This window comes from Sus scrofa, chromosome 13 (genome assembly GCF_054392235.1).
Source record: "Sus scrofa isolate SSC_HxYL_T2T_F1_AM1 chromosome 13, Sscrofa_HxYL_maternal_Yorkshire_Landrace_v2.0, whole genome shotgun sequence".
In the NCBI taxonomy this organism is placed as follows: Eukaryota; Metazoa; Chordata; class Mammalia; order Artiodactyla; family Suidae; genus Sus; species Sus scrofa.
The window spans coordinates 148277836-148297234 of NC_139395.1; the positions used below are offsets into that span (position 1 = coordinate 148277836).

A 19399-nucleotide genomic window follows, 5' to 3' on the forward strand; every position below is an offset into this window, starting at 1 on the left:
CGTGAGCTGTGGTGTACGTTGCAGACGAGGCTCAGATCCCGCGTTGCTGTGGCTCTGGCATAGGCCAATGGCTACAGCTCCAATTCGACCCCTAGCCTGGGAACCTCCATATGCCGCTGGAGCGGCCCAAGAAATAGCAAAAAGACAAAAAAAAAAGAAAAAAGAAAAAAGAAATACAGTCGATTTCTGTGTATTAATTTTGTATCCTGCAAAGTTACCAAATTCATTGATGAGTATTTTTATGTTTAAAAGGTGTATACTGATGTTCTTAGGGGAAGAATGTCATGATGTCTTTAAATATACTTTTAGATATTTTTGCAAAAATTAACAAAGTGAGCCAAAGGGAGGAGAAACACTTCCCAGAAGACACTGGGCACAGAGGAGGGGGCAGAGGCAGTATGTCAAGGTCACAGTAAACATCAGGGTAAACCACACACATCTCCTTGGCAAGGAAAGGGGCCACCAACGGCATTGTTCTCAGCATTTCCTTCCAGCTTAGGTCCTGGTCCAGGTGGTTTTTGGGTTTGTAAGTTTCTGAGAAGCTCATGCCTTTATCAGGACCTCTCCTGTTAAAGGGGGTGTCAGCCTGGAGATTGAGGAGAAGGGAGGCCTGGGTGGGCCAAAGGGGATGGCTGGAGGAGGCAGATTTCAACTGGACAATGGAGCTGATTCCTTGAGGAATCAGCAAGAGTCCCATCTCTGGAAGCCTCGAGCACAAGCTGGAAGACTTGGGAGAGGCAGCCTGGATGATTTCTATCGTCCCTTTCAGCTCACATGCCAGGAGCCAGGAAAAGGAGCAGTGGGGTGGAAGTGGTGAGAACAGGACAGAGCTGCAGGGAAGGAGGCCAGGGCCAGGCATAGACTGGGCTGGGCCTTGAGCTAATTCTCTGGCTTCCCTCCTAGGACATTGCTTCTCAGCACTGCTTCCTGTCTCTTGCAATCTGGAGAAGTCAATTTCCTTCAGTGGCAGATTTCATTTGATAAGAAAGGGAGGGGAGCCCCAGCCAAGCTACCATGGGGGCTTTCTTGAGCAGAAACAGGGAGCTCAGTTTTAACAGTTCCTTCCCCATCCCAACCAGTCCCCAAAGGAGGGAGGATAGGAGAGAAGCTGCAGGGCAGATTACTACAATGTTTGTCTTGAACTTTGCAAACGCTATGTGTAAAACTGGCAAAGAACAATGACTAGTGTATTTCCTAGCTCACATGAGGACAAAACAACACATTTAGCCCAAAACACTGGCCCCCAGGACCACTCTGTGCTGGGCTTAGATGGGATACAAAGATGCCTTCACAGCATTCAAAACCTTCAACTGCAGAAAAAGGTGAAAAATTAAATATAAAGAACTCACAATAATACATATTTTATTCTGAATTGCCAGGAGAAGATATGGAATCTGTGGAAACACTTAACAGACTATATGCTATATTCTTTCTTATCTACCTGGGGTAGTTTAGATGCAGTCTTAGGTGAAGGGCAGGGTAATGGTCTTGGACCAATCACCCTTTGGTGGTCTTGGCCAAACCCAGAATTCTGGGGGTAGGTCTCCCAATTTGTCTCCCTTAGCCCGAAGGAAAGAAAGACACCCCTCCTCTCACAGAGGACTGGGAGCCAAGTCCCTAGAAATAGTCCCACTAAACCCACTCTGTTCTGTCCCGACTTGTCTCTCAATAACACTGGAACTCTCAAGAATCCAATTAGTCCCAGTATCTGATGCCCATGTGCCCATGAAACAGAAACCAAAGTACTCTTGAAAAAGAAATAGTCATGACAGATGATGTTCGGAAAGCATTCTGCAGTTTATAAAAACTTTTCATATTGTCACCTGACGAGTATCTCAACTCTGTAAGGTAGTCATAGGGGGCATTTTCAATATCCATTTGCAGATGAGAAAACTGAGGCTTGAAGGTAAGTGACTTGCCCCAAACCACACAGCAGTAAAATCAAGCTTATGGCTTATGTCCTGGCCCCAAGTCCTTTCTACTACTCCACACCGCCTGTACTGTAATATGCCACAGTGGCCAAGTTGCATAAAGGCATTGTGACAGTGGGTGTGGGGAAAAGCAGGGAGAAGGTACCAGGTTCACATTCTTTGGGGATCTCCCATCACTGTGCTTGACCCCCCACCCCACGTGTTCTGCTCCCAGGAATTCCTTCCCCACACAGCATGCAGGTGTAGACCAAGTTATAGGCCAGATTGCGGGGGTGGAGTGCCCATGATCTCATCCTGTCCAGGCAGAGGATTCAGCAAGTGAGTGGGCACAGGAGGTTGTGTAAGAGACTGCCAGAGGCCTCTGATAAGGGGTGATTAGAGTCTCTAATTGAATCTAAAAATGATGCCTCTGGGGAGAGAGACAAGGAGCTAGGGAAGCCAGCCAGCTTGCTCCTCCCTCACGCTGCATCTCTTCTTCCCAGGGTGACCCTGTGTGTCAAGGAGGTGCTTACTTGGATGGACACAAAATCGGGGTGGTGGGAAAATAGAAGAAATGAAAGAATGGAAAAGGAAAGCTGGAGGAACTAGAACTTTCATGGGCAAAAGTAGAGGATAAGTAATTAGGAGAAAGGGAAAAACAAAAATCCAGGTCCTCAGAAGTATTGAGAGGACCTAGATTAGAGTTTTCTTCCCTCCAAAAGAAAAAGACCCTTGTCAGTTTTATAGAAAACATGGTGTTTGTGGCTCAACCCACCGCAAGGTGTGGGTTTGGCTCTGAGGTGGGAGGAAGAGCTAGTTAACTTTTTCCACTCTATGGGTTTCCTTCTGTGCTCTCCTCCCCACAAGGCACCCCAAAACACCCCACCTCCCCTGACAACCTGGAGTGTGCCGCTGCTGCCCCCTGCTGGGAGAACGCGGCAGGATGGGGTGTGGTGGGGAGCCAGTGCCTTTTGGGGGGTGGCCCCTTTCCACACCCAGGCCAGAAGCAGGAACTCTAAGGAGCAGGCAGCAAAACAGTATTTTAAATACATACTGACTCCAAAATTGATCTTTGCAGGAAATAGCTGAAACATCTGGCTTAGAGTCGGCATATAACTTGTTAAAAGAGGTTAAAAAAAACCCAACTATGTAGATCATTACTTTCATAACAATTAAAGTCAATAAATGACTTTTCATTTTTTTATAAAAGGAGATAAAGAAAGAGCAAGAGAGAGAGTACCCCCCTGAGACAGAAGGCTTTTGATGAGGTCTAGACTCCCTTTGGCCTATTTGAAACATATTAACTATCCTAAAGCACAGTGTTTGTGTGTTGGGGGGGGGGGATCTTCAAAGACTACCTTCAAAGAGAATAATGTTCAAAATCTTCAACTAACCTTTTCTCACCTCTTATTCCAAAGTCCGTAGACTGACCCCAACCCACCTTTCCAGCCTTGCCTCCCACTAGACTTCGTTGCACAGGCTGTGCTCCAATCAAACTGAACTCTTCACTGTTCCCAAATTCTCCCTTCTTCCTTCCCACTGTCATTTCACTGTTAATGCTTCTCTCTTATCATTCCCCCTGCTCTTCTAGCTCTATAAGTAATGTGCAAGTAATGTGCACAGATACAAAATTATGAAACAAAAACCGACAAAAATATAACAAGAACAGCTAAGCATTTTTTAAAAGCCAATTGGGAGTTCCTGTTGTGGCTCAGTGGAAATGAATCCGACTAGTACTTATGAGGTTGCGGGTTCTATCCCTGGCCTCGCTCAGTGGGTTAAGGATCCAGCATTGTCATGAGCTGTGGTGTAGGACGCAGATGCAGCTCAGATCTAGCATTGCTGTGGCTGTGGTATAGGTCAGCAGCTGTAGCTCTAATTCGACCCTAGCCTGGGGAAATTCCATATACCATACGGTGGCCCTAAAAAGCAAAAAAAAAAAAAAAAGAAAAAGAAAGCAGTAACTTCTTCAAACTTCTTCATTGTGTTTTACATGTTTTGAATTTTGTACAATGTGCCTATATTTATTATCAAAAATAATAAATTAATGAAATGAGTTGCTTTTAATAAAAAAGATTAGCATATTTGAAATATAATCTTTATTCAATGATTTTAAAAACTTAGCAGACAGAAGCACAAGAAAAGTTTATAATTAAGACATGACAGAAGAGTAAACACTATGAAAAATATCTTTTAAGTAAAACATATGTAGCAGCAGCCAAGTAACCATAAACAGGTTGGTCTCTAATCCAATCTCTTTCAAAAGTCTCATAAGAAAAGAATGGAGAGAACTGTGAAGATGAACTTTTTGAAAATCAATAGTTCCTGTATATACCTGCATGCAAAAAAATAAAGTTCAACCCTACTTCCACCATAAACAAAAATTAACTCAAAGTGACCACAGGCCTAAAGATAAGAGCTAAAACTATTCAACTCTTAGAAAAAAAAAAAAGGAATAAATCTTTATGACCTAAATTAGGCAATGATGTCTCAGATATGACACCAAAAATCCAATAGACAAAAGAAGAAATAGAGAAATTGAATTTTACCTAATTAAAATTTGTTGTCCTTCAATAGGGCATTATCACTCTAAGGTCCATAAAGAACCTCTATAATTCAACAATTTTAAAAGATAAGATTTACAATTTAAAAATGGACAAAGAATTTGAGTAAACATTTCTCTAAAGAATTTATGTAAATGCTAAAAAGTACATTAAAAGATATTCAACATTACTCAAAAATCACAAGATACCACTTCACATCCACTAGGACAGCTAGAATTTTTTTAAAAAGAAGAATAAAAGAACAAGTGTCGTCAAGGATTTAGAGAAATTGTAACCCTCATACACTGCTAGTAGGAATGTAAAATGGTACGCTCACTGTGGAAAACAGATTGGCCATTCCTCCAAAATTTAAAGATAGAGTTACCATATTATCCAGGAAGTCTACTCCTAGAAGTGCCACTGAAGGGAATTGAAAGCATATTTTCATACATACATGTATCTAAAAATATGGACACAGGGGTTCCTGTCGTGGCTTAGTGGTTAGTGAATTCGACTAGGAACCATGAGGTTGTGGATTTGATCCCTGGCCTTGCTCAGTGGGTTAGGGATCCGGCGTTGCCATGAGCTGTGGTGTAGGTCGCAAACTGGGCTCAGATCCCAAGTTGCTGTGGCTCTGGCGTAGGCCAGCGGCTACAGCTCTGGTTAGACCCCTAGCCTGGGAACCTCTATATGCTGTGGGTGCGGCCCTAAAAAGACAAAAAAAAAAAGATTAAAATAAATGAATAAATTAAATTAAAATATGGACACAAATGTTTGCAGCAGCATTATTCTTAGTAGCCAAAGAGTGGAAACCAAAATGTCCTTCAACTGAAGAATGGACAAACACGGTATATTTGTTCACTGCAGCACCATTTACAATAGCCAGGATCTGAAACCAACCTAAACGCCCATTGACAGAGGAATGGATAAAGAAGATGTGGTACATATATACAATGGAATATTACTCAGCCATAACAAATAATGATATAATGCCATTCATAGCAACATGATAATCTCTAATGCCTAGAGATTTTCATACAAAGTGAAGTCAGACAAATATATCATCTATATGTGGAATCTTAAAAAATGATACAAATGAATTTAAAAGGACTCACAGACTTCCAAAACAAACTTATGTTAACCAAAGGGGAAAAGTGAGGGGGAGGGATAAATTAGTAGTTTGGGATTAACATACACACACTATTGTATATAAAATAGATAACCAACAATGACTTACTGTAGTGCACAGGGAACTCTACTCAATATTTTGTAATAACCTATATGGGAAAAGAATCGAAAAAAGAATAACATATGTACAACCAAATCATTTTGCTGTACACTGGAAACTAACATGATGTTGTAAATCAACTATACTCCAATATAAAATTAAAAATTTTTAATATTCTTCAACTGATGAATGAATAAACAAATGTGGTACATTCGTATGGAGTATTACACAGCCATAAAAGGGATGAAATATTGACACATGCTACAACATGGATGAACCTTGAAAACATTAGGCTAAGTGAAAGAAGCCAGGCACAAAAGGTCACATATCATATGACTGAATTTATACGAAATGTCCAAAAAGGCAAATTTGTTGAAATAGAAAGTAGGTTAGTGGTTGTCAGGAAATGGGGAAGGGAGGAATGGGGGAGGAATGGGGAGTGACTGCTGATGGGTATGGGGTTTCTTTTTGCTGTGTTGAAAATATTCTGGAATTAGGTAGTGGTGAAGGCTGTACAGCTTTGTGAATACACTAAAAGCCACTGAAGTGTATACTTTACAGTGGTGAGTTTTATGGTAAGTGAATTATATCTCAATAAAGCTATGAAAATAATTGGAAATTTCTTAGAAATGAAGAAAAACATTAGTCCTTATATAAAAAAGTACATGATGATGGAGGATAATGTAAAAAAAAGAATATGTGTGTGTGTGTATATATATATATATACACATATACATATATATATATATATATATATGTGACTGGGTCACCTTGATGTACAGCAGAAATTGACAGAACACTGTAAACTAACTACAATGGAAAAAATAGAAATCTTTTTTTTTAATCTTTTTAAGGCTGCACACACGGCATATGGAGGTTCCCAGGTTAGGGGTCAAAATGGAGCTGTAGCTCTGACCTACTCCACAGCCACACCACCACCAGATCTGAGCTGCATCTGCGACCTACACTATAGCTCATGGCAACACCAGATCCTTAACCCACTGAGCAAGGCCAGGGATCGAACCTGCGTATTCATAGGTGCTAGTCAGATTCGTTTCTGCTGAGGCACGAAGGGAACTCCAAAAATCATTTTTTTTAAAAAAAGTACATGTTGAGGTTCCCGTCGTGGTGCAGTGGTTAACGAATCCGACTAGGAACCATGAGGTTGCGGGTTTGGTCCCTGCCCTTGCTCAGTGGGTTAAGGATCCGGCGTTGCCGTGAGCTGTGGTGTAGGTTGCAGACACGGCTTGGATCCCGCGTTGCTGTGGCTCTGGCATAGGCTGGCAGCTACAGCTCTGATTCGACCCCTAGCCTGGGAACCTCCATATGCTGCGGGAGCGGCCCAAGAAATAGCAAAAAAAGACAAAAAAAAAAAAAAAAAAGTACATGTTGAGTATCAAGCAAGATAAATAAAAATAAATTAACATTTGGTTACACTGAAGTGAAACTGTGGAATAATAAGTATAAACAAAAAAGCTTAATAGCCATCATAGAAAAAAGGATTAACTATGGAGAAGTGATAATGAGACTGACGGAAAACTTATTATGCCAGAAAACAATGGAGTAATATTTCCAAAGTGCTAAGGAAAAGGAATTGTTAACTTAGAATTTGTTTCACCACTAAAACTTACTCAAGTGTTAAGGCAAAATGCAGACATTTTCTAGACATTGACAGAGGAATGGGTAAAGTCTCATTAAAGAAAATTGCAATTGAAAAAAACAAAACAAAACAAAGATTAAGTCTTAATAAAAGAAACGTGTCAAATGTCCAAATATCATTTCCCACTAAAAGAAACCAGGATCCCTGATAAAACAATTGATTTCAGGTCTGGGGCAGGAAAAGTGCAAGATGAACCCAGGACATCTTGTTACGCTAGAAATTTATCTCACATGTCTTTAAAATGACATATGTACAAGGTTACTCACTGTGGTATATCTGTAATAAGGAAAAACTAGAAGCAAACTAAATGCTCTTCAGTAGGGATTGGGTAAACATCCATACAACAAATACCACTGCATTCATGTGGAAGAAGTTCGCATGAGGATTTGGAGTGACAACTCCAGAATCAGACTGCCTAGACTAGAGCCAGGCTCTACTACATCCTATATCTGTGATCTTGAGCAAGTTACTTAAATTCTCCACTGCCTCAGTTTCTTTATCTACAAGAGGAATAATAACATTACTTATCTCATAAGGTGGTTCTAAGGTTGCTGAAAATGAGGTCATCATAGATAAATCAATAGAACTCCTATATGCCCACAATAGCCAATGAAAAAATGTAATGGGAAACAAATTCCATTCTCAATTTAAGAAGACAAACACCTCACATACCTATAAAGAAAGACTATTTCTTTCCTACCTATAAGATTACCATCTATTTGAAGTGGTTTCTAGTGGTGCAATAGACACCCTCAGTCTCTCCGCCCCTTTCCTCATCTGCTCCTTGAAGGACAGAATGACATTAAATAATTTGGTAAATTTAGGAAGAATAATCTGGCCTGCTAGGGTCAGTTCTGTTTTTCTTCTTCTTAGGGAGCAAATTGCTGACAGTGACCTATACATATTTGAGAGTGTTTGTAAAAGTCTTTTGAATACATACTAATATTTAGTACCAAGAACTTGACTCTCTGACCTAAAGCCAATCCTCTAACCTGGTTTCCATTAGCAAAAGGCAATATATTTGCCTCCCAAGTACTGCTCCCTTATCTCCTAGTTTGTTCCAAATCCAAGTGGAGGACCCTACATAACCACAGTTCTCTCAAAAAAAACCACTGAAAGATATAAAAGATGGCGAGATATGCCATGGTCATGGATGAAAATACACTTTATCATAAAGATATAAGTTCTTTAAAAAAATATATCAGTTCTTTCCACATGTATACTGATTCATGTTTTCCATTCTTAATTCATATCACAACAGAATTTTCAGGTAACTTGATAGGCTAGATCTAACATTCATATGGAAGAACAAAGGGCCAAGAAAAACTAAATCAAATTTTTAAAATCACAAGGTTGAGGAACTTGCTCTTTCAAAAATGAAGACTGATTATAAAGTAAGAATAACTAAGAGTGTATGGTGTTAGTCTGTGTGTAGAGGAGTAGACCAAAGGAATAGAACAGGGAGCCCTCAAAATGACTATGTATGCATGAAAATTTGATAAGGGAGAGAGGGGACATTGCAAATCAATGGAAGAAAATATCAGCTATTTAATAAATAGGACTAGGATGATAGGTTAATTATATTTTTAATAATGAAATTTTTACTTTCTCCAAAATAAAAATAAATTCTAGATAAAGACCTATAATAAAACAATTTAAACATTCTTCCTTTGTATTACAGATATGGACAAGAAGTCCCCAGATACCCTTTTTTTTTTTTTTTTTTTTTTTGCTTTTTAGGGTCATAACCATGGCATATGGAAGTTCCCAGGCTAGGGGTTGAATAGGAGCTGCAGCTGCCAGCCTAAGCCACAGCAACTCCAGATCCGAGCCACATCTGTGACCTATGCTGCAGCTCACAGCAATGCCGGATCCTTTAACCCACTGACTGAGGCCAGGGATCAAACCCACATCCTCATGGATACAAGTTGGGTTCATAACCCACTGAGGATGAGGGTTCAAACCCTGGCCTTGCTCAGTGGGTTAAGGATCTGGTGTTGCTGTGGCTATTGCATAGGCCGACAGCTGCAGCTCCAATTTGACCCCTAGCCTGAGAACTTCCATATGCCACAGGTGAGGCTCTAAAAAGACAAAAACAAAACAAACAAAACAAAACCCCATGATGCATGCACTCCTGTTACAGTGTTGTCAACCAACACATCCCCTGAGTCAGGAGGCCTATGTTTAATAAGCCTCCAGGGCCAGACGTGTTATGTAGAGAGATAAATCATTTCTCTACTGGATGACTGTGGTGAGCCTCTTTCAGGTAGCCTACTAATGAGTCAGCTTTTCCAGGAGGGCTGCAAAGCCTTGGGTCTATAACTTCTCCAAATTATTGGGCTGTTTCTGACACATCTCTCATGGCAGGAAGGCTAAAATCTTAATTGCAAAGCCAGTTTGCTTTCCTGTGACCTCACACATTTACAGAGGAATAAGGAGTCAGGATCATCTCCTGTGGCATAAGCCAGTGGCTGCAGTTCCGATTTGACCCCTAGCCTGGGAACTTCCATATGCAGGGATCAAACCTGTGCCACAGCAGTGACAATGCTGGATCCTTAACTGACTGAGCCACCATGGGACTCCTGGTTGGAATGTTTTGATAAATAATCAAGTAATACCTAACAAGTGAAGATGAGTATAACATATACAATCTCATTTCTAGTAATGTATTCTAGAGAGACTATTGCATATGCACAGAATGCATTCCAGCTTTGTTTGTAATAGCAAAAAAAAAAAAATTGGAAATAACCTAAAAGCCCATCAACAGAAGAACAGATAGACTATAGTCTATTTGCAAAACAGAATACTGTACAGTATTTTAAAATGAATTAGCAGCTCTATGTTTAGGTATGGATTAAATATAAGGATATAATGTGAGAAAAAGACATAAACATGATATATAGATACATACATGTATAGTTTTAAACATGCAAAACAATGCTAAACCTTTACGGAATCATACATATGTAGAAAGGTATAAAAATAAACATGGGTATCAGAAGTCTCAAATTCTGGAAAGGAAAGGACTCAAGTCACAGGCAAGGGTATATAGGGGCTTCAACTGTATCTGTATTATTTTGTTTCTGAGTAAAAAAACTACCTGGAGAAAATATGGCAAAACATTAAGTGTTGTCAAAGTCCAACAGTGAGCACATAGATGTTGTTATTCTGCTTATTTTAAAAATGTCAGGAGTTCCCGTTGTGGCGCAGTGGTTAACGAATCTGACTAGGAACCATGAGGTTGCAGGTTCGCTCCCTGGCCTTGCTCAGTGGGTTAACAATCTGGCGTTGCCATGAGCTGTGGTGTAGGCTGCAGACGCGGCTCAGATCCTGCCTTGCTGTGGCTGTGGCGTAGGCCAGCGGCTACAGCTCCAATTAGACCCCTAGCCTGGGAACCTCCATATGCCACGGGAGCGGCCCTAGAAAAAGGCAAAAAGACAAAAAAAAAAAAAAAAAAAAGTCAAAATTACATAGGAATAGTCACAAGGTAAAGAAAGCTTCAAGTATGTGTCTGCAGAAAAGGTACCTGTGGGAATCAAGTTAGTGGAATCACAGAAGCCCAAGGAGACAGAATTTAACATCTAGCAATCCCATTCTTGGGCATCTATCTGGGAAAAAAGCCTAATTTGAAAAGATACATGAACCTCAGTATTCACTGCAGCACCATGTACAACACCCAAGACATGGAAGCAACCTACATGTCCATCGACAGAGGAATGGATAAAGAAGATGTGGTACATATATACAATGGAATATTACTCAGCCATAAAAAGGGAGATAATGCCATTTGCAGCAACATGGATGGACCTGGAAATTATCATACTAAGTGAAGTTAGTGAAAGACAAACATCATATGATATCACTTATATGTGGAAACTAAAAAAAGGATACCAATGAACTGATATGCAGAAGAGAAACAGACTCACAGACTTTGAAAAACTTAAGGTTACCAAAGGGGACAGGTGGGGGGCAGAGGGACAGACTCGAGGTTTGGGACTGGCATATGCACACCAAGCTATACAGAATGATTAGCCAACGGGGACCTGCTGTATAACACAGAGAACTTTACCCAACATTCTATGATAATCTATGTGGGAAAAGAATCTGAAAGAGAATGTGTACATGTGTAACTGAATCACTTTGTTGTACAGCAGAAATTTTCACAACATTGTAAATCGACTGTACCTCAATAAATCTTAAAGAAAATATCAATCACCCGACAATGCAATCCAAGAATAAAATTAATTCATTCATTAATTTAACTAAATTGGTTGGAAGAGACTCATCAGAAAGGAGAAGGTTCAAGAAGGTGTTGTAAGATCCTGAACACCTCCTCCCAGGGACTGAACACTACAACTACATATGGAATTAATTCTCTTGGAAAAGGAACTGAAAACTGAATGAAAAGAGCTTCAAAACAAAGGGTAAAAGGGCAGCATCAGATGGGTAGGAGAAACAGAGATATGGGCTCATCAAAGAAAAACTCACACCCTGCCACAGTGATGTAGTCAGAAAGATCACAACAGTGTGAATCTTTGCTCTGAGGAACATGGAATTCGAATCAGACACTCCAACCTCTACATCGTGCACAGGAGAGACAAGCCAGATAAGCACTCCAAACACTTGGCTTTGAAAACCAATGGGGAATATTCTTAGGAAAGCTATATAATTGCAGGGAATGGAAAACCCACTTTTAAAGAGCTCACGTGCAGGAGTTCCCGTTGTGGCACAGCATAAACAAATCTGACTAGGAATCATGAGGTTGAGGGTTCGATCCCTGGCCTCACTCAATGGGTTAAGGATCCAGTGTTGCCGTGAGCTGTGGTGTAGGTCGAAGACATGGCTCAGATCCCACGCTGTTGTGCCTATAGTGTAGGCTGGCAGCTGTAGCTCTAATTAGACACCTAGCCTGGGAACTTTGATATGCCATAAAAAGCACACACACACACACACACACGCTCATGTGCAGACTCTGCCCAAAAACCAGTGCAAAATTACCAGATGGAAAATCACAGGGACCATAGGCGACAGGGATCTACTTGCTAAATCTGTAAATTGGTACAGCTACAATGGAAAACAATATAGAGAGTCTTCAAAAAATTAAGATTAGAACTACTGTGTGGCCAGCCACTCCACTTCTGGGCATTTATTTGAAGAACAAAAAAAAAAAATTGAAAAGGTATATGCACTGCTAAAGTTCACTACAGTATTTTCTACAATAATTACAATCATTTACAACAGCCAAGATATGGAAACAAGTATTCACCAATGGATGAATGGATAAAGCATGCCATAAACAGTGGCAGCCTACTCAGCCATAAAGAAGAATGAAATCTTGCCATTTATGACAACATGGATGGGCTTTGAAAGTATTAAGTGAACTAGTCAGAGGGAGAAAGACAAATACCGTATGCTGCCACTCCTATGTGGAGTGCCCCACAAACCAAAATGTACGAATAAACAAGTTGAAAGAAAAACAGATTCACAGAGAAGAGATGGGTGGTCACCAGAGAAGGAAGTTGAGGGGTAGGCAAAATGAGTGAAGGGGTGAGTGTGGGGATGGACGGCAGCTAGATTTATGATGGTGATGGTGGTGATCACTTTTGCAGTGAATACAGATGTTGCATTATCATGCTGTTCACCTCAAAGTTAAATAATTTCTAAATATTAAAAAATAAAATTGAGCAGAAGACAGAAATTAACGTTATGCTATTTTTGGCATTTGGGGCCTGAACATCGCCTGAGCTTTTTAAAATAATAAGCTGAATATTTGGAAGCCTTGGTAAAAAACAAATTGCTATAAATTCTCTAACTAATTAAAAGAAATGAGGTTTTAGTGAGCTGGTCATTTGATAAATTGCCATTAGTGAATTAGTGTCCAACAACTTGCTGTTCAGCAAACGGAGAGCTGTTTAAATACTATTTATCCTTTGAGGATCTGATCAAAAGATGCCTCCTCCATGAAGCGTGCTTAGATTGAACCCTTCCCTTATCCAAAAGTGCCCTTTACTTCTGAGGTCCTATAGCTTTCTCTCTGCACTTCCCTCAGGTGTTACCATTTTCTACTGTATGTTACAGCCATTTAGGCCCATCTTGGCTTCTTTGCTGGGCCATGAGTCCCATGAGTCCTCAAGGGCAAAGTTTCGCTCATCTCTGTCTGCCTGATAATGTGGTGCTCATGGTAGTCCTATGTATGTGAACAGGGGACAGGAGAAAGAGGGAACAGGTGACCTAATTGAGCTAAGGATCAGGTAACTAAAAAACGCTGCTTCTTCCAGCCTGCAAAGTGAAGGGTATTTATAACAGTGTGTGCTTTGAGTTTAGGCCACAGACTTCTACTGTTTCAACATTTTCCCCTCCTGGGCCATTTCCTTTGAGATGAAGTTCTGCCAATTTCTATCTTCATCCTCTGCTTACTGTGCCAGCCTGCCGGTGTGGTGCCAGGGAGGGCTATCAGAGGAAGCAGAACAAGAAAATATGATGAAAGCTTTTCTCTGCAGCAGTACTAGACTCAGCTCTCATTCTGGGGCATGTGCAGCCGCAGCCACAGATGAGCAGTGCTTGGGCAGAGTCCAGGGCCAGGCTGCTATCAGCATGCTACACAGAAAAGCCAAGAGGTAAGAAAGGTATTGCTGCTGACAGTCAGAAGCAAGTAAGAGGTCTCTGGCCGGGTTATTTAGAGTTGCCAGATTTAGCAAATAAAAATACAGGACACCCAGTGAAATCTCAATTTCAGATAAACAATGAATAATTCTTTAGCATAAGTAAATCTTACGCAAAACTGGGGACACACACTAAAAAAGTAATCATATATCTGAAGTTCAAATTTCATTGGGCATCTTGTATTTTATCAGACAACCCAGACATAGAGCAGGGGTTGTATATTTACTGCTGTTCGTAATTAACAGGCAGGACAAAAGGGACAGCTCACAGAAGTGAGAGAGGAAGCAAAGAGGAGCTAGCCTAGGCCCTGAATGTGCCCATTTGTCTCCCTGGTCCTGATGAATAAAGCAAGAGTGTCTTGCTAGCTCTCCAGGTAAGTCAGCCACCTCCACTACTAGCATCTGCCTTTTTAAGAACACTTACCTGTAATAGGTTGTTTATCTGTTGACATGTCTGCCTCCCTCTTGAGGGGAAAGTGATCAAGCTTTTGTGTAAGAAATCTGGGTCCAAATCTTGACTCTGAATCTCAGCAAGTCACTTCTCCTCTAAGAGCCTCAGGTTTCTCCTATAAAAAGTGAATACCAAATACTGAGTATAGTTGCCTGTGCTATCATATTTATAACTGAATCACTTTGCTGTATATCTGAAACTAACATATTGTAAATCAACTATACTTTAAAAGAAAAAAAGTATACACCATTAAGATGTTATGATAAGGGAGTTCCCTTCATGGCTCAGCAGTTAATGGACTCGAGTAGGATCCATGAGGATGCAGGTTCGATCCCTGGCCTTGCTCAGTGGGTTAAGGATCCAGCGTTGCCATGAGCTGTGGTGTAAGTCACTGACACACCTCAGATCCTGCGTTGCTGTGGCTGTGGTGCAGGCCGGCAGCTACAACTCTGATTCGACCCCTAGCCTGGGAACTTTCATATGCTGCAGGTGCGGCCCTAACAACAACAAAATATATACATATATATATATATAGTGATAAATAAATGAGATAATGTAGGTAAAACTCATAGCGGTGCTCAGAAACATCAAGCACAACATCTGCGACGATCAGGAGTGCAGGGATCTAGTCCCAACACAGCACCGTATCTTTGCAGGAGGTGCTCAATAGATGTGGGAGAGATGAATGAACATACAAGTGAGGAGAGTGAGCTCTACCTTGATTGCCTGTACTAAAGACTCCTGGTATTTTATTCGTGCTGCCAGTCATGATTCTGATGGGAAAGTGATCTGAAAGCCTCAATCATCATTTTCTACGAGCCACCTCTGATAGGTCCTGAATGAGAGATGCACAGAGAACTAACTAGGCCTTGTAATACCCTTGTCCTTTACAGTATCTTGTGCTTCCTCGTAGGAGTCTCTCTGCAGAGAAGAGACTTTAACTCCTTGTGGGGGTCCCTAGGTCAGGGACAAGGATGCAAGGGTGGCAGGCCACAACCGGTGGTAAAATTAGAGGAAGCATCCCTGCTTGGGCAGGGAGGAGAATGCTGACAGTGTGGTAGGTCGTCTTGAGCCCTCTTTGGGCAGATGCCTGGCTCCATCTTCCTGCAAGGGCTCCTACTCTATCTCGAAACTGGTAACTCTTAAGTTTCTTCCTATGAGAAGTAAGAACATTGCACTTGGTTAAAGTAGTAGAGGATTTGACCATATGATTCCTTCTTGCTGTGGCCTGAATGTTTGTGTCCCCTCAAAATTTATAGGTTGAAATCCCACCCCCAAAGTGATGGTAATAGGAGGTGGAAGAATTAGATGAAGTCAGTAAGGGTGGCGTTCTCATGAATGGGATTAGTTCCCTTAAAAGAGTCACAAGAGAGTTTGCTTGCACTGTTCTGCTCGCAGCCATGTATGGAGGAAACTAGAAAAGTCTGCAACCTGGAAAAAGTTTTTGTTTGTTGTTATTTTTACCAGAAACTGACCAGCCTGGCATCCTGATCTCAGACTTATACCCTCTAGAATGTGAGAAATGAATTTCTGTTGTTTATAAACCACTCAGTTTATAGTATTTTGCTATGGCACTGTCCTTCCCCTAAAATATTTCCTCGGTTCACTTCAGAACCCCCAAAAGCAACTGCAATTAAACTCAAGGTCTCCAGGAAAGGAATCTAGTGAAATCCATAAGCATGATGCCCACAAGAGAGAGAGAGCACTTATTAGCGAGGCAATTACTCTCTCTCTTTTTTTCAACGTTCACAAAGAGCAGCCAATGAGCAGCTGAGTGCGAATGATGCAAGATCAGTCACACAAAAAACAGATCATGGGGCCGGCTTTCCTTTCAGTTTCAAACATCACCATCTCTCTCATGAAGCAGGGAACAGAAGTGTGAGACAAGAAGCATGGTTTGGGTTTGTTTGTTTTTTTAAGATCCAAAAAACTTCAGCTTTTTATTCTTGCCCTTGATTTAGCAAACCAGCTCCTAATAAGATGCCGCCCCTGCTGCCCAGGCAGCATCCATTGGCTCTTAGGGCCGAGTCTGGCATTGAGACACTGGTCTTCTCCCTCGGGTGCTATGGAGCTGTGAGCCTCCATCCCTCTCAAAGGGTTGCCCTGCTCTCCTCTCTGTATTCTTTTCTCCTCACCACTTTCAGCCTCCTTTTCCCCCTCTCAGAGTTCCTAAAAGTGCTACCCTTTATATGGCCAAACTTTGAAATAAAAGCACGTGTGTTAGTGTCTGTGTGGCATCCAGACTCTTCTTTGCGATTGCTAGCCTCCTCCCCCCAGCCACTGAGTACAGAGTTTGGACGCAGCAGCTTCCTAGGTATGACATGAGCTTGCTCCCTACCCTGTGACATGACCACAGCCGATTAGGGAGACTAGGAGTAAGAAGTGGAGCCCCTATCTTTGGAGTCTGGTATTGGGACTAAGAACCCAATCTTGTCCTGGATTGATCTCTTGAAAGGAGTACAGGCAGCCATTTGCCACAAAGTGAACTGTGTGGAAGAGGAAGAATGAAGAGGTGTCTCAGAGACAAGGAAGAGATGATACTCCCAGGCTCCTGATACCTTTCCGTTGCCTTGTCCAAGTCCCTTGCGAAACCAAATGCATTCTTGCCATTGATCTCTCTGAAATATCCTTGTATGTCTTTTACAAACTCCTTTTGCTTAAACTACTTACAGTTCTATTGCTTCGAACATTTTAAAACTGTCTTCAGAGTTCCCGGTGTGGCGCAGTGGAAACAAATCCAACTAGGAACTATGAGGTTGTGGGTTCGATCCCTGGCCTCGCTCAGTGGGTTAAGGCTCTAGCGTTGCTGTGGCTGTGGTGTAGGCTGGTGGCTACAGCTCTGATTAGACCCCTAGCCTGGGAATCTCCATATGCCACAGGTGTGGCATAAAGCAAAAGTAAAATAAAATGTTTTCAATGACCAAATGAGTTAAAAGTTTTATTTTTCACACATGCACACACACGCACAATTTGCTTTTCTTTCATGGTTGGTTCCTAATGATATAATAGGAACAGTTCAGTAAGAGAAATGTATTGAATGCTCATTAGGTTCCTGGCACTCTACCAAAGCAGCTCAATATGCCTTCATTTCAACCTCACAATATCCTTTAAAGGAGTTAGCACTCCCCCCACCCCGCCTGATTTTATAGAGAAGAGAACTGAGACACAGAAATCAAACGTCTTTCCCAAAGTTACAGAGCTAATAAGTGGTAGAACTGGGACTGAATCCAGATGGTCTCATCTCCAGAATCCATGCCCTCAACCATGGCACTAAGTCCTTTACAAACACTGACTTACCGACACAACCTGACAAAACACCTTCCAACAAATCTCTAACACCCCGGAAAATAGCTCCCAGCCTTACCCCTGGATCCAGTGAGCAACAAAATACCGCATCAAAGTTGCCCCCAGAGAAAAACAGGAAAATTGGGAGAGCGAAAACTTACCAGGTAGATTAGTTTCCTAGGGCTGCCATAGCAAAATACCACACACTGGGTGACTTAAAAGCAGACATTTATCTTCTCACTGTTCTGGAGGCCAGAAGTCCAAGATCAAAGTGTGGGCAGAGCTGGTTCCTTCTAAGAGCTGTGAGGGAGGAATCTGTTCCATGCCTCCTCTTTCCTAGCATCTGGTAGTTTTGCTGGCAATCTTTGACATTCCTTGGCTTCTGCTGAATCACCCAATCTCTGCCTTTATCTTCGTGTGGTATCCTCCTCTGTGCATGTCTGTGTCCAAATACACCCTTTTTATAAGGACACAAATCACAACGGATTAGAGGCCCACCCTAGTCCAGTATGAGCTTAACTACTTACACCTGCAACAACCCTAGTTCCAAATACAGTCGCATTCAGAGGCACCTGGAGTTAGGACTGCAAGTTGGTGGGGGGAGGGGTATGGTACACCAGCTTCTATTGCTCTCCTACAGCAATTTCAATGATTATATCCCCCCCATTTTTTCCCTAAAGAAGTAAAAAGTTTGATTCTAAGATGTGATAAACCACAGGAGCAGCTTCTCAGCTTTGGTTTAGTACTCAAATTTTATGACCACCCTGACTTAGGAAGGATACCAAACCCACTGCCTCTGAAAGAATCCTAATAAGGATATTGACCTCTTTTAAATTACTGCATAAATTTAGCTCACAAAGGATGATAGAAGGACTGATAGAAGGGTATTAGATGCCTTAGCTACTAGCTCTGGCTATGCCACTGACTTGCTCTCAACACAGGGCTAGAGTTTTACATATGAATGTACATATGACATAAATTATATAGTTATGTAAACATAACATTGTTTTATAAATTATGTATTATTATAAATATATATGTAGGTTTTTTTCCTCCAGGTCATAAAACAACAGATATTGCCTCTTCAATAGTCAGTCCTGAATGGTGATTTCCAGTTGAGGAAATACCTGAGAACTTTAAAACAAAACCAAAAACTAATACTGCTTCCTGAGTGCATCCCCCTATCCCCTCTAATTTAATTTGCCTGGGTACCTTATTTTTTAAGACCTTTCCAGATTATCTTGATTGTGATAATGTCAAAACTTATCAAAGTGCACACTTGAAATTAGTGTAGCTTCTTATATGTAGATTAAACCTCAGTAAAGCTGTTTAAAAATTAAAAGCTTCCCAGGTGATTCTATTGAGCATTCCAAAATGAGAACCACTGAGCTGGTGGTCCTCATGTAAGCACACAAGGAAACAGCCCTAAAAGAGAAGAAATCGTCTCAGGACTCATGGCAGGGCTAGCAGGACTGCCAGGACTTAAGAGAATGTGACTCCCAAACTATTACTCCAGTGTTCTTGCCTTAAAACCAAAACGATAAAACATTACTGAGCTCCTCAAAAAATTTTAAAAGAAGCACTTGAAAAATGTGAAGTGTTAGGATTGTTACACAGAGATGTAGGATGTGAGAGTTAAAACCCAAAAATCCCACCAGCA

At 41.2% G+C, this 19399-nt stretch overlaps 1 long non-coding RNA gene across 2 annotated transcripts; it reads right to left on the reverse strand.

Moving 5' to 3' along the window:
* Positions 1 to 9032: 9032 nt before the first annotated feature.
* LOC110256402 (uncharacterized) lies at positions 9033 to 18175 on the reverse strand. 2 transcript variants are annotated; one of them, XR_002337856.2, is made up of 5 exons: positions 17901 to 18175; positions 14428 to 14569; positions 12246 to 13791; positions 9413 to 10724; positions 9033 to 9113 (listed from the first exon to the last, which is right to left on the reverse strand). It is a non-coding gene; the product is annotated as an uncharacterized LOC110256402 (long non-coding RNA). The 2 variants fall into 2 exon arrangements; XR_014824603.1 differs by lacking the exon at positions 9033 to 9113 and having other exon boundaries at positions 10190 to 10729; positions 10868 to 13791.
* Between the last annotated feature and the right edge of the window lie 1224 nt (positions 18176 to 19399).